Consider the following 23,832-nt stretch of genomic DNA (forward strand, 5'->3'; position numbering starts at 1 on the left):
AATAGAGAAACAAAATGTCTCTCTCAGGTCAGGGCGTGACAATGTGCAACTTTTCAAAACAACCATAAGATGATTTATTGATTTTAATCTGATGAACATTATGTCAAATGATGTTTTACTACTTATAACTATTTTATTAGTTTGGGCTTTCAGCTTTTGCTCTGTCAGGCATTTTGACCATAACAAGGAAGAACCTCGCTGGGACAGTTTTATAGACAGTGATTAAATTCATTTTTAGTTCTTATATAAAATGTAAAAATACTGCTCTTTTTTATTTAAAACAAATACATTCTGTTGTCAGAATCCAATAGTTGGAGTAGCTATTTAAATGTTTTATCTTGTAATTGCATATGATATAGTAGGTAGCCATTCCACTACAGTGGTTTTTGTTAAGGCGTGCAACACTGTGCCTCCGTAGTTATCACGATGACACACAGCCATACAAAAACCTCCCCGCACACCAGAGACCAATACATCTATCAGGTACCTGTCATATCTCCCTGGAGTCATCACAAATCTCTCTGATACAATAAATTATCTTATTTTTACCTTGGAAATTTGTCTTTAGCCAGTAGAGTTGATCTTGTCAGATTTTATAATCCAAATGTATATGAAGAAATGCCAATCCGTTCTCACCGTCCATTGTGGATAAAGGATAGAGTGCACAGATGAGCATATATAATTATAAAACTTAAAGAGTGAGTTGTGCATCATCTCTTTAGGTTGTAAAATAAATGTTCTTTGCACTACAGGAATATGAATGAGAATTTGTAAGAATGTGGAGTGTTACATGTTATTGTACAGTATTGAGACGTCATACTGTAGAACAGTGTTATTCTAAGAAGGGGCAGTGACCCCTAGGTGGGTGACAGAGGTATTGCGTGTGCATATGTGGCGTAGTTTTTACTGGGTGGTTTTGGAGTAGCTGCCCCAGCAATTTCAGTCACATTGACTCTCGAGCACAATAATAAACAGCAGAGTGTTCTGATCTCAGACTCTTGGCCTCTATGAACTGGGTACTTGTGGAGACGTCCTCAGTCAGGGTGAACTGGCCTTTCAGGGAGTCTGGTGCATCTGTTGAACCAGACTTATTTCTCCTAATCCACTCCAGAGCTTTGCCTGGTTTCTGCCTTATCCAGTTCATGTAGTAGCTTGTCATGTCAAACCCAAAGATTTTACTGGACAATTTAACAGTTTCACCTGAGAAGGTGACTGATCCATCTCATCACAGCAAATTCCTGCAAACATTACGGCGGTCATTCAAAAAATTATTAATTCAACAAATGTAACTTTCTTGGTGAAAATGTACTGGATTCATTCTCACCCAATATTCATACTAGTGTAAAAAATACCAAACCCACAGGTATTCATAATCTGGTTTCTGAAATGTCACATAACTCTAGTAACTATTGTATGAGTTGAATGATGAGTTGGCAACATGCTGCTTTATATACAGAGGGGGAAGGGAAGTAAGTTTGCATAGCTCGCCCTCTGGAGGTTGGCCACAGCTGGCACTGGGCTATTAACCTTATCTCCTGTAGGTTCTACACCTATCACTGAAATTGTTTTACCATTTATTACACAATGCATAGGATAGACTTTTTCCATCTTATCCATCATTTCATTCCATATTCAAAAAGTCTATTATTATGGTAAAAAATACTTCCTTCATGGTGTGACTTCAGATTACCACTAGATGATAGTGTTTAGCTGGTTTACAAGAGCTGCTGTCCTCAAGCTCCCTGTAGTTGTTAGCAGAAGAAGCCTCATGCGCTGAATACAAGTGTTGCTGTGAATAGCAGCTCTGATGCCTGGCAGCCTGTTAGTCTCCAGTAGCATTTACACACATAGTAAGTGACCTGTATTGAAGTCAGTGGTTCCCAACATTTTTTTAAACGTGGTACACCTTGATGGGATATATAATTCTGTGGCACACCTAAAACTTCCCTATTGATTTATTTAGTAGTAATAACCTCTCTCATCTGATCCATACTGCAAATCATTTATTTTCTGTGACAAATGTTTTCTATCGATGAAATAGGGTTTGTTTGAAATATTTTTCAGTTTCTTACTCATGATGGTGAATTTGTGTGTACCCCTTTAAAATCCTTAATCGATTGACCTGTGTGTCAATGTAATTAACATAATACATCAATCTAAATCTGTCAGTTTAAGATAGAGGGAAGAACTACACTGTTTGTATTCTGCCATATTCCCAGTCACCTTGCCATGGTTTAATGCAGTAGTTTGCACTTTCAGTTTTGTGTGAATGTTACCATCTATCCACGGTTGTAGAATAATAGTGAAGACATCAAAACTATGCAATAACACATGGAATCATGTAGTAACCAAAAATGTGTTAATCAAAATATATTTTAGATTCTTCAAAGTAGCCACCCTTTGCCTTGATGACAGCTTTGCACACTCTTGGCATTCAGTCAACCAGCTTCATGAGGAATGCTTTTCCAACAGTCTTGAAGGAGTTCCTACATATGCTGAGCACTTGTTGGCTGCATTTCCTTCACTCAGCGTTCATCCCAAACCATCTCAATTGGGTTGAGGTCAGGTGATTGTGGAGGCGAGGTCATCTGATGCAGCACTCCATCACTCTCCTCCTTGGTCAAATAGCCCTTACACATCCTGGAGGTGTGTTTTGGGTCATTGTCCTGTTGAAAAACAAATGATTGTCCCACTAAGTTTAAACCAGATGGGATGGCGTATCACTGCAGAATGCTGTGGTAGCCATGATAGTTAACCCTTGTGTGGTGTTCATATTTTTGTTATTCATCCAATGTTCGCAGGTCTGATGGACCCACAACATTATTCGGTTTTTAAAACAATATAGCCACAACAATTTACATACAAATACTTAATTCTTAATACTTAGATGTTGACTTATATCAATTACCAGCAATACAGACAGCATACATGGTTAATATTTGCCATTTACCTATGCTAGATAACATTTAGCAATAAAAGTGCTATTCGTTCTACATTTTTTACATACAATGTTTTATAGAAATTATAAATTAGCCCCATTGAACATAAATTAAAGCCGGTCTACACACCACATGAGGGACATATTTTGTGTGTGTTGCAAATGCATTTCTTGTATTTGATGCATGTGTACTGTGTCTTCCTGTCCTTCTTGGGTCCACACACATCACAGCGCTTCTTCTTGTTGCTACGAGCTGCAATCTAGAATGATGAAAACACTTAGTTCAGGAATTTTACCAACATTGCACTCATTCACTCACTCACTCACTCACTCACTCACTCACTCACTCACTCACTCACTCACTCACTCACTCACTCACTCACTCACTCACTCACTCACTCACTCACTCACTCACTCACTCACTCACTCACTCACTCACTCACTCACTCACTCACTCACTCACTCACTCACTCACATATATAGTTACAGCAGGCCAAGGTAAGAGAGTCAGACACACACATGCAACATCACTCACACTTACTTCCGGTATTGGAGTTGTTGGTTCTGTGGGTTGGGCAGATGGGGAACCAGCATCCCCCTCCTGAATCCTCCTCACGGGGGTCCTTGGGATATGTTGCCTCCTCTGGATTTGAGGTCTTACCAATGCCTTGCCCAGCTCTTCGAGAAAGAGCTGTCACTTCTGGAGCTTCCCTCTGTTCCAATCTGGGTTCAACACCATCCAAATGACAATTGCGTTGTACGCCGAGATGTCCAAGATGTTGAATATCTCAAGTGGCCAGTGTAGGGTTCTGCTTTTGCAGCTGCAGCCAGTCACCAGCTTGTCTAAATTGTCCACCCCTCCTTTTGTGGCATTGTAATCCATTATGATTTCTAGTTTTTGATGTTCCTGGCCACAGATTCTCCAATTACTATGCAGCGTACTCATAAGTACCACATTTTTGCCTTTCTTTGGCACGTAGAACACTAGGGGCGTGTCGGCCGTTAACACAAACTTAGAGGATTTGATAGGTCTGTTCCGTATATTCAACAGTTGAGGTAGTGTTCCTATCATTGTCAGCTTCCTCTTGAGGAGCTCCTGTCCCAGCTTGTGCGAAATAAAAAAGTTATCACGTGATGTTGTGGTCAGAGTCCCTGTGTCACATCCAGAACAACTCACATCCCTTGGTTCTTCTCAGGGGCTCCTGCATCTGACTTCCCCTTATACACTTGCAAGTTCCACACATATGATGAAGCAGCATCACAGGCAGCCCAGATATTGATTCCACATTTTGGGGTTTAAACAGTATGTAGGGGCAGCAGCCACTAAATGGCATAAGCTGCTCATTAACAGTACTGTTGGGCCCAGGGTTGTAAAACAGGGGACCTAATTGTTCCACTCTGACCTGATTGCAGCTAGCTTGTCTTTCTGCTGCCGAGCTGGTCTGGTGTCTCGGTTTTTGAAGTGGGTAATCCTGAAAATAATGTGGAAGTTTTCCAGAGACATTGTTACACGGAAAACTTCTCTGCCAGTGTATTCTGTGGATTCCCCATTGGATATGAAAACGCCAGCAGGGATAAGAACACCAAAGTATGCATTTAAAGGAGTCCAAAAACACATCTTCCCTGCAAATTAGTGCAGTCCAGAATAATTTTCTGGGTGGTGTCTGGGATGAACAGTTCAAAAATAATACCTTTTGTCCTGCACATGAGTAACCACCATCCGCGTCTGCCCTGGTTGCATCCTTATCAAATTGGCAGCCATGCGGGGTGGCTCATTCCTTGGGCAAGAAGACCATTCAATTTCACAATTTTTTGACATCCATATTTCTCCTCCTGCAGGCTGCTGATGAGCTGGTTGCTGACAGGCTGGTCCTGGGGCTGGCTGAGGGTCAATCTCATCCTCTTCTTCCAACTCACTATCAGACTCCGAATTGACAGAGACATGATCCTCATATTTGGAAAGTGGAAGATGCTCCTTCCACACTAGCTTCTCTCCACACTAGCTTCTCTCTCCTTTTTGCCATACTGATTGATTGTGGTAAGGAGCCACACATGCAAAGCTATTTATTTGTTGTTTCCCTCCCCCAATTTGCACCTGGCTGGGGTAGAGTGTGGGAAAATACTGAATTGTTTACAATGTATCGAAATAATGTATTGAAATAACATTGTGAAGGTTCCCGCAAGATATTGTGTAGTTTCACACACTACAAAGGGTAAAGAGTACAAGAAAAGCGGGGGACAGGCAGACAGGCAGGGAGACAGGCAGTTTCTTGGTGCTGTGTTGAAAAAGCAGGTCCAGGGAGGAGGAAGACAGAGTGAAGGCACACAGCAAATATTTTTGTTACATTTTTACTTGTTTTCACCTACACACACACACTTTTCCACGCTTTTATAAACCTCGGGTGCAGTGGACCCAAACACCACATATGTAATATACTGTAAATGTGTGTAGGGGGGTTGAACAGGGTGCATTAAATGAAAATGTGTTATTTTACATGCTCGCACATCTGAGCTATCTTTTTTGCAAGTGCATGGTAACAGTTGAATAAAATGAGAAAAAAGAAGAAACCCGCACACTGCTCTTGATAGTATCACTGCTCTTTAATAAGCTTTACGTATCGGCCTCACAGCCTTCGTCAGAGCTTTTGTGAGTTAAAAAAAAGCACCCTTATGTAGACCTAGCCCCACCCACATCCGGAACGGTACTGTATACAGCGGTGTTTGTCAGACGAGTAGACATCCCGAAAATCGCATAGCGTCCCAATGGATTGGCTACAAGATGAGACTCTCATAAACAGCATTAACACAATGGTGTTTTCCATTTGTTCTACGACGCCCACAAGTCTCACAAAGGTAACCTGGTACCGGTAAAAAAATTCATGGAATATGGAACTATTGTTGTGCCAACAAAAACAAAAGGGGTTAAATGTAAAAAAATATATACTGCTCAAAAAAATAAAGGGAACACTTAAACAACACATCCTAGATCTGAATGAAAGAAATAATCTTATTAAATATTTTTTTTCTTTACATAGTTGAATGTGCTGACAACAAAATCACACAAAAATAATCAATGGAAATCCAATTTATCAACCCATGGAGGTCTGGATTTGGAGTCACACTCAAAATTAAAGTGGAAAACCACACTACAGGCTGATCCAACTTTGATGTAATGTCCTTAAAACAAGTCAAAATGAGGCTCAGGAGTGTGTGTGGCCTCCACGTGCCTGTATGACCTCCCTACAACGCCTGGGCATGCTCCTGATGAGGTGGCGGATGGTCTCCTGAGGGATCTCCTCCCAGACCTGGACTAAAGCATCCGCCAACTCCTGGACAGTCTGTGGTGCAACGTGGCGTTGGTGGATGGAGCGAGACATGATGTCCCAGATGTGCTCAATTGGATTCAGGTCTGGGGAACGGGCAGGCCAGTCCATAGCATCAATGCCTTGCTCTTGCAGGAACTGCTGACACACTCCAGCCACATGAGGTCTAGCATTGTCTTGCATTAGGAGGAACCCAGGGCCAACCGCACCAGCATATGGTCTCACAAGGGGTCTGAGGATCTCATCTCGGTACCTAATGGCAGTCAGGCTACCTCTGGCGAGCACATGGAGGGCTGTGCGGCCCCCCAAAGAAATGCCACCCCACACCATGACTGACCCACCGCCAAACCGGTCATGCTGGAGGATGTTGCAGGCAGCAGAACGTTCTCCACGGCGTCTCCAGACTCTGTCACGTCTGTCACATGCTCAGTGTGAACCTGCTTTCATCTGTGAAGAGCACAGGGCGCCAGTGGCGAATTTGCCAATCTTGGTGTTCTCTGGCAAATGCCAAACGTCCTGCACAGTGTTGGGCTGTAAGCACAACCCCCACCTGTGGACGTCGGGCCCTCATACCACCCTCATGGAGTCTGTTTCTGACCGTTTGAGCAGACACATGCACATTTGTGCCCTGCTGGAGGTCATTTTGCAGGGCTCTGGCAGTGCTTCTCCTGCTCCTCCTTGCACAAAGGCAGAGGTAGCGGTCCTGCTGCTGGGTTGTTGCCCTCCTACGGCCTCCTCCACGTCTCCTGATTTACTGGCCTGTCTCCTGGTAGCGCCTCCATGCTCTGGACACTACGCTGACAGACACAGAAAACCTTCTTGCCATAGCTCGCATTGATGTGCCATCCTGGATGAGCTGCACTACCTGAGCCACTTGTGTGGGTTGTAGACTCCGTCTCATGCTACCACTAGAGTGAAAGCACCGCCAGCATTCAAAAGTGACCAAAACATCAGCCAGGAAGCATAGGAACTGAGAAGTGGTCTGTGGTCCCCGCCTGCAGAACCACTCCTTTATTGGGGGTGTCTTGCTAATTGCCTATAATTTCCACCTGTTGTCTATTCCATTTGCACAACAGCATGTGAAATTTATTGTCAATCAGTGTTGCTTCCTAAGTGGACAGTTTGATTTCACAGAAGTGTGATTGACTTGGAGTTACATTGTGTTGTTTAAGTGTTCCCTTTATTTTTTTGAGCAGTGTATATATCTAAAACATTATGAGCTTTCTTATACACTATATATACAAAAGTATATGGACACCCTTCAAATAAGTGGTTTTCGCTATTTCACCAACACCAGGTGTCACGACATGGCCCTCCCTCTCCTCACCATAAGTCTTATGACTTTACGACAGGTCATAAATACCTGGTAGAAACTGCCATGCAGTATTGAGGGAGAGAGTCTACCAGCACAAAGAGCTTCTCTTTGTTCAAAACTCCTAATTCCCAAAATGGGAGAACTAAACAATATTTATATTTTTGAGAATGTGGGAATGGTCTGTGGACACTTAAGGGACAGTCATGTCAAGTGTGTTTCATTTGGTGACATCGTGAAGGACAGGAAACACACATAACTATGTCTCTTAAAGTGTACATTTCCCAGCTGTCTGGTTAACATATAAATATTGTGAAACGTATGTGATTAAACATGAAACTATTTGTGAAAAGATGTATTGTGAAGTTAAATGAGAGTATGGATTATCTTATAAAGATGAACTAGTCATTGGCCACACCCCCGTGAGCCCAGACATCACATTAGGCGTTATAGAACCACCCCCTTTTTCCACAGAGTATAAAACCCATTTCCTACAAAATATACATTGAATCAGAGAACGCCGGGACAGAGTCCCCACGTTGGTTTGGCTACAATTCTATAGACCATTAGACCATTCAGCTGTAGTTTTGGCTACACGGCTGGAAATGGTTAAAGTTCGACAGCCATAGGCAATGACCCTAAGCTTCCCATCTTGCTTTTGATAAAGAACTGCTCCCAAGCCTTGGTGTGACGCATCAGTGTGTACAACAAATGGCTGAGTGAAATCAGGGAAACCTAAGACTGGTGTGTGAAGCAAACACTCAATCAGCTGTTCAAGTGCCTGTTGATGCTGGTCAGTCCACAGGATTGGCTTGTTTGAGGGCACCACATGACTTACTTTCTTTGTTTTTGTTTTCCGTGGGTGGTCAGGTAATTTCTCTGAATCTGCTTTTAGGAGGTCATACAGGCAGCTGGCCCTCCTAGAAAAGTCTTTGATGTACTGTCTGTAGTAAGTGAGTAAACCAAGCATTTTTCTGAGCTGGCCCACAGTCTCTGGTCTGATTTCTTTCAATGCTCTTACTGCTTCAAATTCGGCTGGGTCAACTCGGCTGCCCTCTGCAGACACTATTCTTCCCAAATAACGGACCTGGGGTTTAACCTGTTATGGCTAGGGGGCAGTATTTTCACGGCTGGATAAAAAACGTACCCGATTTAATCTGATTATTACTCCTGCCCAGAAACTAGAATATGCATATAATTATTAGCTTTGGATAGAAAACACTCCAAAGTTTCTAAAACTGTTTGAATGGTGTCTGTGAGTATAACAGAACTCATTTGGCAGGCCAAAACCTGAGAGATTCCTTTACAGGAAGTGGCCTGTCTGACCATTTATTGGCTTTCTTTGACATCTCTTTCCAAAACAAAGGATCTCTGCAGTAACGTGACACTTCCCACGGCTCCCATAGGCTCTCAGAGCCCGGGAAAAAGCTGAATGTCGTCATTCCAGCCCCAGGCTGAAACACATTATCGCCTTTGTCAAGTGGCCGATCAGGGGACAGTGGGCTTAGGCGCGTGCACTGGTCGCCCCCGTCTTTCTTTTTTTCCCTCTATTTACCGAAACGCAGATTCCCGGTCGGAATATTATCGCTTTTTTACGAGATAAATTGCATAAAAATTGATTTTAAACAGCGGTTGACATGCTTCGAAATTTTTTTGTCACGAAATGCACCATGCTCGTAACCCTGATATACCATTTCGGATAGTGTCTAGAACGCACGAACAAAACGCCGCTGTTTGGATATCTAATAAGCTCTATCCATATCTAATAATCCGCTCTATCCATATCTAATAAGTATATGCATATTCTAGTTACTGGGTAGGAGTAGTAACCAGATTAATAAATCGGGTACGTTTTTTATCCAGCGGTGTAAATACTGCCCCCTAGCCCTAAGAGGTGAAAGGAAATATCAGTCCTTAGATCAACATTGGACTCTCTCCTAACACAGGACGCTGAAAAGAAAATGAGATTTGTCAAGCAAAAGCTATATAAACATGGCGATAAGCCAGGAAAGTACTTGGCGTACCTAGCTAAAAAGAGAGCTGACTCACAGTCAATTGCGGCTATTACTGATTCTGATGGCAATCATTTATATGAAAATAAATTGATAAATGACTCATTTAAGAAATTATATGCAAATCTATATGCCTCAGAACTGGGTTAGGGGAAAACTCAGTTGGTAGAGCATGGTGTTTGCAACGCCAGGGTTGTGGGTTCGATTCCCACGGGGGGCCAAGTACAAAAAAATAAATAAATAAATAAATAAAATAAATAAATAAATTGTATGAAATGAAAATGAAATGTATGCATTCACTACTGTAAGTCGCTCTGGATAAGAGCGTCTGCTAAATGACTAAAATGTAAATGTAACTGCCAAATGACGCACCCAAGTTAATGGAGAACTTATTTTCTAAGATTGAGCTCCCTACTATCTCCGAAGAACAGAGTTCTCTCCTTAACCTGTTATGGCTAGGGGGCAGTATTTTCACGGCTGGATAAAAAACGTACCCGATTTAACCTCTATGGGCTAGGTTGGACGCAAGCGTCCCACCCGTGGTGCACTCCATCAACAGCAGGTGCATTTCAAGAGCGGCAAATTTGAATCCAAATAAATGTCAAAATTCAAATTTTTCAAACATACAACTATTTTACACCCTTTGAAAGATAAACATCTCCTTAATCTAACCACGTTTTCCGATTTCAAAAAGGTTTTACGGCGAAAGCATAAATTTAGAGTATGTTAGGACAGTACATTTACAAGAGTTGTGTGTAATGTTGTGCCAATTCAAAGACAGGCGTCACCAAAACCATAAAATCAGCTAAAATTATGCACTAACCTTTTACAATCTCCAACAGATGACACTCCTAGGACATTATGTTAGACAATGCATGCATTTTTAGTTCTATCAAGTTCATATTTATATCCAAAAACAGCGTTTTACTGTGGCGTTGATGTTCAGGAAATCGTTTCCCTCCAATAACCGGCATTCAAGTCAGCACCACAAATTAAATAATTAAAATTAGAAAACATTGGTAAAATATTATATTGTCATTTAAAGAATTATAGATTTACATCTCTTGAACGCAATCAACTTGCCAGATTTAAAAATAACCTTACTGGGAAATCACACATTGCAATAATCTGAGCACTGCGCCCAGAAAAATACGCGTTGCGATACAGACTAGCCGCCATGTTGGGGAGATCTAAAATCGAAAATACTATGTAAATAATCCATTACCTTTGATTCTCTTCATCAGATGTCACTTCCAGGTATCACAGGTCCATAACGAATGTAGTTTTGTTCAAAAAAGCTCATCATTTATGTCCAAAAATCTCCGTCTTGTTAGCACATGATCTAAGCCCGCCGGACTTCACTTCATGAACGAGGGGAAAAAATATATTTACGTTCGTTCAAACATGTCAAACGTTGTATAGCATAAATCATTAGGGCCTTTTTTAACCAGAACATGAATAATATTCAAGGTGGACAAATGCATTCTCTTTTATAACGTATTGGAACGAGGGTACCCAACATGAACTCGCGCGCCAGGTGTCCAATGGGCCATCATCGTTCCATGGCTCTTGTTCGGTCAGATCTCCCTCCAGAAGACTCAAAACACTTTGTAAAGGCTGGTGACATCTAGTGGAAGCAATAGGAAGTGCCAAAATATTCCTCAGCCCCTGTGTTTTTCAATGGCATAGGTTTAAAGGTAATACAACACATCAGGTATCCACTTCCTGTCAGAATCTGTCTCAGGGTTTTGCCTGCCAAATGAGTTCTGTTATACTCACAGACACCATTCAAACAGTTTTAGAAACTTTAGGGTGTTTTCTATCCATATATAATAAGTATATGCATATTCTAGTTACTGGGTAGGATTAGTAACCAGATTAAATCGGGTACATTTTTTTATCCAGCCGTGCAATACTGCCCCCTAGCCCTAACAGGTTAATCTGGTTACCACTCCTACCCAGTAACTAGAATATGCATATACTTATTACATATGGATAGAAAACACCCTAAAGTTTCTAAATCTGTTTGAATGGTGTCTGTGAGTATAACAGAACTCATATGGCAGGCCAAAATCTGAGAAGGTTTCATTCAGGAAGTGGCCTGTCTGACAAGGTGTCGTTCTTCTTGTCTCTGTTTATTGAAGAGTGAGGATCTTAGCTGTCCCGTGACACTTCCTACGGCTGCCATAGGGTCTCATAAGGCGGTAAAAAGCTGAATCGTGGCTTTGCAGGCTCTGGCTGAAAAAAAGTAGCGCGTTTGGGTAGTGGCTGGTTACAGTACTGTGAGACTCAGGCTCGTGCCCGCGTCGACCGAAAGCTTTGTTTACTTTCCTCTGTTTAGCTAAATGGACATTCCCGGTCGGAATATTATCGCTTTTTTTACGAGAAAAATGGCATAAAAATCGATTTTAAACAGCGGTTGACATGCTTCGAAGTACGGTAATGGAATATTTAGAAATCTTTTGTCACGAATTGCGCCATGCGCGCGACCCTTATTTACCCTTTCAGATAGTGTCTGGAACGCACGAACAAAACGCCGCAATTTGGATATAACGATGGATTATTTTGGACCAAACCAACATTTGTTATTGAAGTAGCAGTCCTGGGAGTGCATTCTGACGAAGACAACAAAAGGTAATCAAACTTTTCTAATAGTAAATCTGATTTTGGTGAAGGCTAAACCTGCCGGGTGTCTAAATAGCTAGGTCGTGATGCCTGGGCTATGTACTTAGAATATTGCAAAATGTGCTTTCACCAAAAAGCTATTTTAAAATCGGACATATCGAGTGCATAGAGGAGTTCTGTATCTATAATTCTTAAAATAATTGTTATGCTTTTTGTGAACGTTTATCGTGAGTAATTTAGTAAAATGTTAGCAAATTTCTCCGGAAGTTTGCGGGGGGTATGCTAGTTCTGAACGTCACATGCTAATGTAAAAAGCTGTTTTTTGATATAAATATGAACTTGATTGAACAAAACATGCATGTATTGTATAACATAATGTCCTAGGTGTGTCATCTGATGAAGATCATCAAAGGTTAGTGCTGCATTTAGCTGTCTTCTGGGTTTTTGTGACATTATATGCTAGCTTGAAAAATGGGTGTCTGATTATTTCTGGCTTGGTACTCTGCTGACATAATCTAATGTTTTGCTTTCGTTCTAAAGCCTTTTTTAAATCGGACAGTGTGGTTAGATAAAGGAGAGTCTTGTCTTTAAAATGCTGTGAAATAGTCATATGTTTGAAAAATTGAAGTTTTTGTATTTTTGCGGAATTTGTAATTCGCGCCACGCCTATCATTGGATATTGGAGCAGGTGTTCCGCTAGCGGAACGTCTAGATGTAAGAGGTTAATGCCCCTATTACTGAGAAAGAGATAATGTTCGCAATTAAGAATCTGCAAAATGGTAAGGCCCCAGGACCAGACGGGTTTTGTAGTGAGTTCTATAAGGAGTTCCATGGCCTGATCCTTGAGCCATTGCGTGATATGTTTAACCACTCATTTTCAAATGACCAGCTCCCCCAAACGCTGCGAGAAGCCAACATATCACTTATTCTCAAAAAGAGAAAATGTCCGGAGTCTTGTTCCTCGTACAGACCAATTTCCATTCTGAATGTGGATAGAAAATTGCTTTCTAAAATTCGAGCCACAAGATTAGAGGACTCACTGCCACTAATTGTGAAAGGAGACCAAACTGGCTTCATTAAGGGCCGTAGGTCATGTAACAATGTCAGACGGCTTCTTAATGTAATTCAAGTCTACCAACAAAGTGCTATGGATGGTCTTGTGCTCTCCCTAGATGCTGAGAAAGCATTTGATCGTGTGGAGTGGTCTTACCTATTCTTAGCTCTAAATAAATTTGGTCTGGGGGACAACTTTATAAAATGGGTGAACGTTTTATATGAAGATCCTCAGGCTGCTGTCCTTACTAATGGACTAAGGTCAAATAGCTTCTCTACACACAGAGGTACCAGACAGGGCTGTCCTTTGTCCCCCCTCCTATTTGCACTCGTTATGGAACCACTGGCCGAGGCCATCAGGGTAACGCCTGCTATACAGGGGCTGCTCATTGGTGATGTTCACCATAAAATAAGCTTGTATGCTGATGATGTCCTGATATTCATTTCTAATCCCGAGACTTCAATCACATCTCTTATTAATATTATTTAATTATTCAGTGAATTCTCAGGCTACAAGATTAACCTAACTAAATCAGAGGCTATGCCACTTGGTAACCTTCACTCTGTACCTAATACTTCTCCCCCCTTCCCTTTTAAATGGTCTCCCTCAGGTTTTACGTATCTGGGTATATTTGTAACTCCTAAATTCCAACAAATGTACAAAGCCAATTTTGTTCCCTTGTTCGACACAATAAGACAGGATCTGGAGCGCTGGAACTCTCTTCCGATTTCATGGTTGGGTAGAATATCCCTCTAGAATATGAACATTTTACCTAGGCTACTTTACCCAATCCAAATGATCCCAGTATTACTATCCAATAAGGTAATAAAGGATGTAAATGGATGGCTAAGTTCCTTTATATGGAGTAAACGCAAGCCAAGACTTAAGATGGCAATATTGCAGCTGCCAAGTTCTATGGGCGGCTTGGATCTGCCCAATATCAGGTTATATCAGTGGTGTGCCCACCTATGTTATATTTCTGACTGGATCACAAATGATGACTCCTCTATTTGGTTAGACATTGAGACTTCTCTTTCAAAATACCCCTTACAGGATCTTTTATTTTTCACAAGTTTCAAGTCTGTAAAAGATCACTGTAATAACCCCATTACACTTAACACACTCAAAGTATGGAGGTCAGTTCAACGTTTTCTGGGAAGGTCCAAACTAACCTCTGCTCTTACCCCAATTCTTAACAACCCAGATTTTGGCCCAGGATTGCTGGATGCTGGCTTTAACTCCTGGCTTAATAAGGGCATACGCAGACTAAATGACTTATTTGCGGATAAGATTTTATTGTCATTTGAGCAGATGGTCGAGAAATATCAACTCCCAAAGCAGGACTTTTTCCGTTTCCTACAAGTAAGACATTATATTCTGAAGAGCACCACCTTAATTGGCGACCCTGATATGTCTGTCATTGAAAGAATGCTTTTTTCCCCACAAAGGAAAATGTCTGTAAGTCTGTTCTATGATGCTTTAAGGCCCTTTTCTGCTGTCGACACACAGAGGGTGAAACAAGTTTGGGAGAAAGAACTGTCTGTTACTATTGGTGAAGAGATGTGGTAGGACATTTGGAAATATGCAAAAACAATATCTATATGTAATCGTACTAGAGCAATTCAATTAAGAATAATACACAGATTGCATATATCCCCAAATCGTAGATATGCATTTAGCCCCTCTTCCTCTTCTCCTCAATGTCTTAAATGTAAAACTGATACAGGCACCCTAACACATTGTTTATGGTCATGTACCAAAATACAAAGATATTGGTCTGGTGTTCTGCAAGAAATTGAAAAGATCCTAGGGGTTGATCTAGAATTGGACCCAGTTTCTCTACTGTTAGGTCTCCCTAGTAGGCATGTAACTTCTGTGGGTAAGAGGAGGCTTTACAACATCCTTACCTTCGCAGCGAGGAAAAACATACTTTTACAGTGGATTAGTGATAAGGTTCCCTCTATTAAAGATTGGCATAAGATACTATTTGAATGGGTGCCGCTGGAATATGACATGTACATTGCATTCTAAGACAGATCAGTTCTACAAAGTATGGGAACCTTACCTAAATTACCTAGAAACTGAGCTTTTTTTTATTTTTATTTATTTATTTATTTATTTTTTATTTCTGTTTATGTTTGTTTAAAATGTATGTATTGAGAGACGCAATGAGGGGGATGGGGTGAGAGAAGCGCTGAGCGGGGAGAGGAAAATGGTGTGTGTGTGTGTACGTGCGTGCATACATACGGATATGTGTAAGTGAGTGCTGTTTTTTTTGCCTTGTCTTTGTTGTTGTATCTCTTAATATGGGTGAAAATGGTGAAACTCCAATAAAAATACTGTTACAAAAAAGAGATCCCTCCAGCAACTCTGTGTCTTTAAAAAGGCAGAGTCTGCAACCTGAAGACACAGCTGTGTATTACTGTGTTCGCTACCCTCCACAGTGATACAAACCAGCACCAGACCTGAACAAATACCCAGATACCCATGTGAGAATGATGCAAGCACAACATAATATAAATGTATCTCCACACCAACATATCAACATATTTAAGATTAACACTCAGTCTCAAAAACAGTTAAATTATAACTTGATAAATAAACATTACATAAATCGTTAATACATACATCATTAAAAGCTTTAAATAAACGTAAACCCAAATAAAAATGCAGAACTTTTGTTCCCGATCGTCAACGCATCATACTAAAGCCATTATATCTAGTCAACACATCTCATGAGTAAAATCTGAACTACACAGAGCAGAATAAAGGACAGAGAGTAGAGCGAATCAAGGAATAGAGCAGATTTCTCCCACTCAGTCTGTATTTAAACCTCTAGAGGGCGGTCTATGCAAAGTCTCCCTCCCCTTCATCCCTTTATAATCACACACTCATCCCTGGCCTTCTCATTATAGGCAGCTTGGACTGACATTACAAGTCCTGTACTAACAAATACTGAACAATGGAGCTTCTGACTGTCTGGAGTTTAGTTGTCATGGTGATGTCCATACACAGTAAGTAAAGCATACCAGGACTGAAGAATGTATGAGTATCATGGTTAAACTCAACATGTATGTAAATACCAGATCATCAACTGAGTGTCAACATTTTTGTTTTGCAGGTGTTTGCTGTAATGAGATGGATCAGTCTCCTTCTCAGGTGAAAAGACCTGGAGACACGTTTAAATTGTCATGTAAAATCTCTGGGTTTGATATGACAAGCTACTACATTCACTGGATAAGGCAGAAACCAGGCAAAGCTCTGGAGTGGATTGGGAGAATGAACACTGGTTCAGGAACAGATGTTACCTATGCAGACTCCCTGAAAGGCCAGTTCATTCTGACTGAGGACGTGTCCACAAGCACCCAGTTCTTAGAGGCCAAGAGTCTGAGATCAGAGGACTCTGCTGTTTATTATTGTGCTCGAGAGACACACTGACTGAAGCTGGTGAAGCAGCTGTACAAAAACCTCCCTAACAACATGGCTAACTGGTGTACTACTTCCTCTCTTTGTGTCACACCATAATAATACTGAGTATCATTACTGTAAAGAATACAGCAATATCACAAAGCACTACACAATAAAAGACTCCAGCCTCTATCATTCAAACTATACAAAAATACGATCTCTTGCCCAGTGTTTCTTCAAGTTTGAAATGCGCTATTTTCATCAACAGGTGTTCAGGGTCAGACACTGACTGAGTCTGGACCAGTAGTTAAAAATACAGAAGAACCACACAAACTGACCTGTACAGACTCTGATTTAGACATGAATAGCTACTGGATGGCTTGGACCAGACAGGCTCCTGGGAAAGGACTGGAGTGGGTTGCAACTATTATCCATGACAGCAGAAGCACTTTCTACCCCCAGTCTGTTCAGGGTCGGTTCACCATATCCAGATGAACAGCTTGAAGAGTCTGCTGTTTATTATTGTGCCAGAGACACAGTGACACAGGAGACTGCAGCGCTGTACAAAAACTGATCAAGCACTTCTCTCACTGGCAGAGTCAAATGGGACGTGAGACAGACAATAAACTGAGGATCCAGCATAAATTCCAAGTTCATTTCAAAGCATATCATTCTTCATCAATGTTAAGGCAGCTTAATCCACTCCTCTGGCCATTTTGATCAGTAAACATCATCTTCATTACATTCACTTGTATATCATCCTAATCCAATTAAGAGTTTGAATTGCTGATAGGTATTAATTCACTTCCTCATTGAGTATAATGAAATATAAAAGAGGAATTTTGATAGCAGACTTTTACTGTTAACTAAAAGCAGTAATAGCCCATGTATATACTGTATCTTTGGGGACACCAATAGTTAGATTCTCACCATCTGTGGCTTTTGTGTAGTTCTCCAAATCATTATAATAATAATTATGATAACATACTGTAAACAATGAGCAGAACAGATTCATTCATAATAATTATGAATGGTTTAACCTTTAACCGAGAGAGCCATGAGACGCCGCACAATTGGCCCAGCGTCCTCCGTGTTAGGGGAGGGTTTGGCTGGCTGGAATGTCCTTGTCCCATCGCGCTCTTGCAACTTCTTCTGGCGGGCCGGGCTGTACAGTGTTTCCTCCGACACATTGGTGAGGCTGGCTTCCGGGTTAAGCGAGCAGTGTGCCAAAAAGCAGTGCTTCGTGGCAGGGTCGTGTTTCAGAGGACGCATGACTCTCGACCTTCGCCTCTCCCGAGGCCGTATGCGAGTTGCAGCGATGGGACAACACTGTAAATAACAACTATTAAAAGGTTAAACCATTCATAATGATGCTGACTAAATAACAACTATTAATAAAGGTTAAACAATTCACACTAATGCTGACCAAATTACAATTATTTTGAGTGAGTTGAAATGAAAAGGTTATAAACCTTACTATAAGAAAGGCTCATACTGTACATGTTTGTTACAATTATAAAGCATTGTACCTGCAAGATTTAGGTAACATTTTGTAATTCTAAAGAATAATTTAATGTTATGATATATACTACTTTACAAAACAGTTAACTGATGGTTAAAATATGTTTTAATATTTGAAGAAATACTAGATATTTATTTGATCACCTATCCACAACCATCTGAATGTGTTGCTATCCTCATAGAGCAGGTGTGTGGTACTGGTGGGAGGTTTTTGTTATGGTGTGTATCACTGTGACTATACGGGGGCCACAGTGATATTACATCGTACAAAACCCTTTGCTCCTGTATGGACACATCAACATTGAACAGGTCAAATTAACACCCTCCACAACAATGGTGGTAACATAATGAAACCTCACCATAAACATGATTTTGGCAATAGCCATGTTAGTAGATTTTATACTGCAACACTTAAATCCATACATTTGCAAACAACTGTTACAAACTGACAATGGCACAAACATGGAAGATGAATCCAACAACTCATAGATTAATATTATAACGTAAGAATCTGTTGTAATGCTATACTATAGTGTCTACCATGGTTTATGTTTCTTACACCTCACTGAGAACAGACAGAGTCATATTGTCACGTCCTGACCAGTAAAGGGGTTATTTGTTATTATAGTTTGGTCAGGACGTGGCAGGGGGTATTTGTTTTATATGGTTTTGAGTGTGTGTTTATGTAGAGGGGCGTTTTATTTATGTTTTCGGGGTTTTTGGTTTAGTTCTATGATGTACAGTTCTATGTCTGTTTCTAGGGTGTTTATTTCTATGTTTAGCATTTGGGATTGGGGCCTTCAATTGGAGGCAGCTGGTTATCGTTGCCTCTGATTGAAGGTCCTATAATTAGGAGTTTGTTTGTTTTGGGGGATTGTGGGAGATTGTTCTTTGTACTGCTGTGTGAGCCGACAAGGCTGTTTGTCGACCGGTCATTGTTTTCTTGTTTTGTTTCATGTTAAATAAAATGAGCATTCACATACCCGCTGCGCTTTGATCCATCCATTACGGCGATCGTGACACATATTGAATCCCTACAGAGATGTGAAGGAGGTGTTTTTGTACTGGGGTACATCTAACATTTTTACATTTGTATTTTTTCTTCAGAAATGATTACTTATGGGTTACCTTCATGTGTGTTCAAAATATTACTCTTCTCAGATTATTAAATTTTTTAATTTTATATGTGTATAAAAAAAAATTGGGCGGGGGCAAAACTGAATATATTCCTTGTATAGCTGGAATGACATTTTCATATCCTATATGTTTTACTGTGATATGTGACTGTCTCACCTAGCTATCTTAAGATGAATGCACTTACTGTAAGTCGCTCAAGATAAGAGCATCTGCTAAACGAGTAAGATATCAAATGCTTTACATACAGATCTCATATTACTGTATTGAATTATAAAAAAAGATATACATTTAAATATATTAGTGTCAGAAATGTATCATTTGTATAGTTCTTTATTAAAAATGTAGTTATGAATTACTTATTTCTCTGAGAGTGAGGCGGATATATTGCATTTTGCAAAAAACATGATTATTAGTCTACTTAATGAAACCATCAAGTGATAGACTTTAAACAAATACATGTACAGTATGTCATGATTAAATAGTGAAAAAACACAATCTCTTTCATAATTTCTTTAAACAAGAAATGCTAATTGACCAACATTTCTGAAAATGGAAATATAGCGTTTGGAATGAAACTCTTCAAATGTACTTTTAGATACCAGATGAAAGTCATTAAAGTAAACAAAAATCATTAAATGGACCAAGGATAGATCCTTGAAGAACATCCTAAACTAAACTAATGTTCTGTTTTTTTAATTTAACCTTTATGATTAAGACAAGGCAAGTCAGTTAAGAACAAATTCTTATTTACAATGACAGCCTACCGGGGAACAGTGCCTTGTTCAGGGACAGAAAGACAGATTTTATCCTTGTCAGCTTGGGGATTCAATCCAGCAACCTTTCGGTTACTGGTCCAACGCTCTAACCGCTAGGCTACCTGCCGCCCCTGTTCAGTGATGACTATAACAATGGAAGTGATAAACATTATAATAATAAACTAAACTGTAAAGAAATGTAAAACCAAAGTTGACAAAATGGTGTATTTAATTTTGACCGTTCATAACCCATTTTATAACACTGACATCCTTTTATACCAGCTCTATATGCAAAGGACCTAACACATCACCCCTCTCTGTATAAAAAGTGGTCTGTCTGTCTCAGAGTCAGTTGGAGTAGAGAAGAACAGCTCCCACCAGTTCAGCTTCAGCACAAACCATGTTCCCTGCATCTCTGCTGCTGCTCCTGCTGGCAGCTGCCTCCCATGAGTCTCTCAAGATTTGGGGAAAGGAATGGGTTGATGCTCGATAAAATATATTGAGAAAATATTATTTTAACAATAGCCTTTACAGTCACACTGAGCTATCCCATGTAGCATAATGAGTAATTATGTTTTTATCCCATAGATGAGTACTGTGGTGGTCTTGAACTCAGCCAGCCAAGTGTAATGGTTATAAAGCCTGGAGAGTCTCCAAGCATCACCTGTAAGGTCTCTGGGTATTCTGTTAGTGATAGCAGCATAAGCTTTGCCACAGGTTGGGTTCGAAAGCCTGCAGGGAAAGCAATGGAGTGGATTTCCCATATTTGGTATGATGGAGATATATTAAAAAATTATGCACTAAAAAACAAGTTCACCATTTCAAGAGATGCCTCCAGTAACTCTGTGTCTTTACAAGGGCAGAGTCTGCAACCTGAAGACACAGCTGTGTATTACTGTGTTCGCAACCCTCCACAGTGATACAAACCAGCACCAGACCTGAACAAATACCCAGATACCCATGTGAGAATGATGCAAGCACAACATAATATAAATGTATCTACACACCAATATATCAACATATTTAAGATTAATGCTGTCTCAAAAACGGTTAAATTATAATTTGGTAAATTAACCTTACAAAAAAAACATTAAAATGTAAATCTAAATAATAATGCTGAACTTTTGTTCCCGTGTTGCTGATGTTCAACATCATACATAAGCCATTACAGTCAACATGTCTCATAAGTAAAATCTGAACTACAGAGAGCAGAATAAAGGACAGAGAGGACAGAGAATCAAGGAATAGAGCAGAAGATTTCTCCCGCTCAGTCTATTTAAACCTCTAGAGGGCGGTCTATGCAAAGTCTCCCTCCCCTTCATCCTTTTATAATCCCACACTCAATTCTGGCCTTCTCATTATAGGCAGATTGGACTGACATTACAACATTACAAGTCCTGTACTAACTAATACTGAACAATGACTGTCTGTAGTCTAGTTCTCATGGTGATGTCCATACACATTAAGTAAAGCATTACATGACTGAAGAATGTATGAGTATCATGGTTAAACTCAAAATGTATGTAAATACCAGATCTGCAACTGAGTGTCAACATTTTTGTTTTTCAGGTGCTTGCTGTGATGAGATGGATCAGTCACCTTTTCAGGTGAAAAGATCTAGAGACACTTTTAAATTGTCATGTCAAATCTATGGGTTTGATATGACAGGCTACTACATAAACTGGATAAGGCAGAAACCAGGCAGAAGTCCGGAATGGATTGGGAGAATTAACTCTTGTTCAACAGATGCTCCTGACTACTCAGGCCAGTTCATTCTGACTGAGGACGTCTTCACAAGCACACAGTACATAGAGCTCAAGAATCTGAGATCAGAGGACTCTGCTGTTTATTATTGTGCTCGACAGACACACTGACTGAAGCTGGTGAAGCAGCTGTACAAAACCCCCCCAACAAAACAGTTGGCTGGTGTACTACTTGCTCTCTTTGTGTCACACTAGAATAATACTAAGTATCATTACTGTAAGTAATACAACAACAATATCACAAAGCACTACAAAATAAAATACTTTAGCCTCTAACAATCAAACTACACAAAAATATGATCTCTGTCCGTTCTGGTCAGTCTTACTTATTGTCACATGAACAAGTATTTAACAAAGTATTCAGAACATATGAATCTGTTCCCCATCTCTGAATTCTCTATTTAACCTCTAAGGTACTAAGCTAAAATATGGAATTGTTTTAAGATTGTCATACCTTGGTTCATTTAGCTATTTGATTTAGATTTTTAGTACCCCTTCAGGTTAAAAAATATATATATTTCCAAAACGATTTTGATAAAATATTTAAATGTGGCCTTTCCCACTATAGCCAGTGGAAATGCATTGAATAAGACCTTCGTGAATGTAAAATATATTGTTGTTTTTGGGCACATATTTAAAACCTTATTTTTGTTGGCACAAATCTACCTCCATACTTCCATTAATTTGTATGGATTACCTTCATACGAGTCCCGTGACACTTGTGTTCGAGCCTCTCCCTTTTCCACAGTGAGGTCAGGTCATACAGTGTTGGAAAAAAGTACTTGATCCCCTGCTGATTTTGTACGTTTGCCCACTGACAAAGAAATTATCAGTCTATAATTTTAATGGTAGGTTTATTTGAACAGTGAGAGACATCACAAAGTAGAAACAAATTCAACAGGATTGTTCTTTAAGTACCCAAGGACCATTCCAACTGTTTGGATTACAGAAATATTGTTTCATTACTCAACCTTTTGATGTCACAGTACTAGAAAATCTCTCCCTGTTGTAACGAAGAGATTTTTCACTTCCCTTTCATTGTGTGGGAGAGAGAGAGTTCCTGCCGGTATTTATGACCGTGATAAAACTGTGGTGGGAGAGAGAGAGAGGGGGTGGGGAATCTGGTGCCTATGATCCTCACCCAAAAGGGCAAGTCATGACAATACCATTTGAAAGTTTGTGGAAATGTGAAATTAATGTAGGAGAATATAACACACTAGACCTGGTTAAAGATAATACAAACAAAAAAACATGCATTCTTTTTTTTTGTTCCATCATCTTTGAAATCCAAGAGAAAAGCCATACATTCAGATAGGAGTCTAGGTGTAATTTAGATTTGGGCCACCACATGGCAGCCGTGTGTGTGGAAAGTTTCAGACTGATCCAGTAAAGAATTACATTACTACACAATATTTTTATCAAGTCTGCCAGTAGTTTGCCCAAATGTGCCAAATTGGTCAATTTATACATTTTCAAGTAGATAACTATAGAGAACATACAAAAACACTATGGTAAAAAAAAATGTACGTTTACACACTCCCAGGAATGTCATACAATGGATAATTAGCTTCCCTATAGAAAATACACTAACCTTCACACATCTAGATGGCCACGCGGGGTGGGTTTGGGGCCAGAGACAGCAGTGGTTCACACTGTAAAACCCATTTCCTACATTTGAATATAAAAATGGATTTTATCAAACAAACTATGCTACATTTTATCTCTGGGACCCTCAGGATGACAAATCAGAGCAAGATTTCTGAATGTAAGTACATTATTTACCTTCAGATGTGAATGTATCAAACCAGTTACTGTGATAAAACTGTTTTGTTGTTGTCCACTCTCCTCAGACAATAGCATGGTATTTTTTACAGTAATCGGACACTGCAGTTAGATTAACAAGAATTTAATATTTCTGCCCATATATGTCCCGGAAAATTGGTTGTTGTTAACAACGTCATTCTAGTCACTTTAGCGCATGTTA

The 23,832-nt window shown here is 40.1% G+C and overlaps 1 protein-coding gene across 2 annotated transcripts in view; it reads right to left on the minus strand.

Moving 5' to 3' along the window:
• The window catches only part of LOC106606764 (uncharacterized), a 423,559-nt gene that overhangs the window by 60,218 nt on the left and 339,509 nt on the right, over positions 1-23,832 (minus strand). Inside the window, exon 1 of one of the 2 annotated variants that reach the window (XM_045720039.1) lies at positions 550-794. The exons of the other annotated variant lie outside the window; for it this stretch is intronic. The gene's annotated coding sequence lies outside the window, so the exon portion shown is untranslated. Of the gene's footprint in view, positions 1-549; positions 795-23,832 lie in introns of those variants that run through there. 2 annotated transcript variants of the gene reach the window in all.

Source organism: Salmo salar, chromosome ssa06, assembly GCF_905237065.1.
Source record: "Salmo salar chromosome ssa06, Ssal_v3.1, whole genome shotgun sequence".
Classification (NCBI taxonomy): domain Eukaryota; kingdom Metazoa; phylum Chordata; class Actinopteri; order Salmoniformes; family Salmonidae; genus Salmo; species Salmo salar.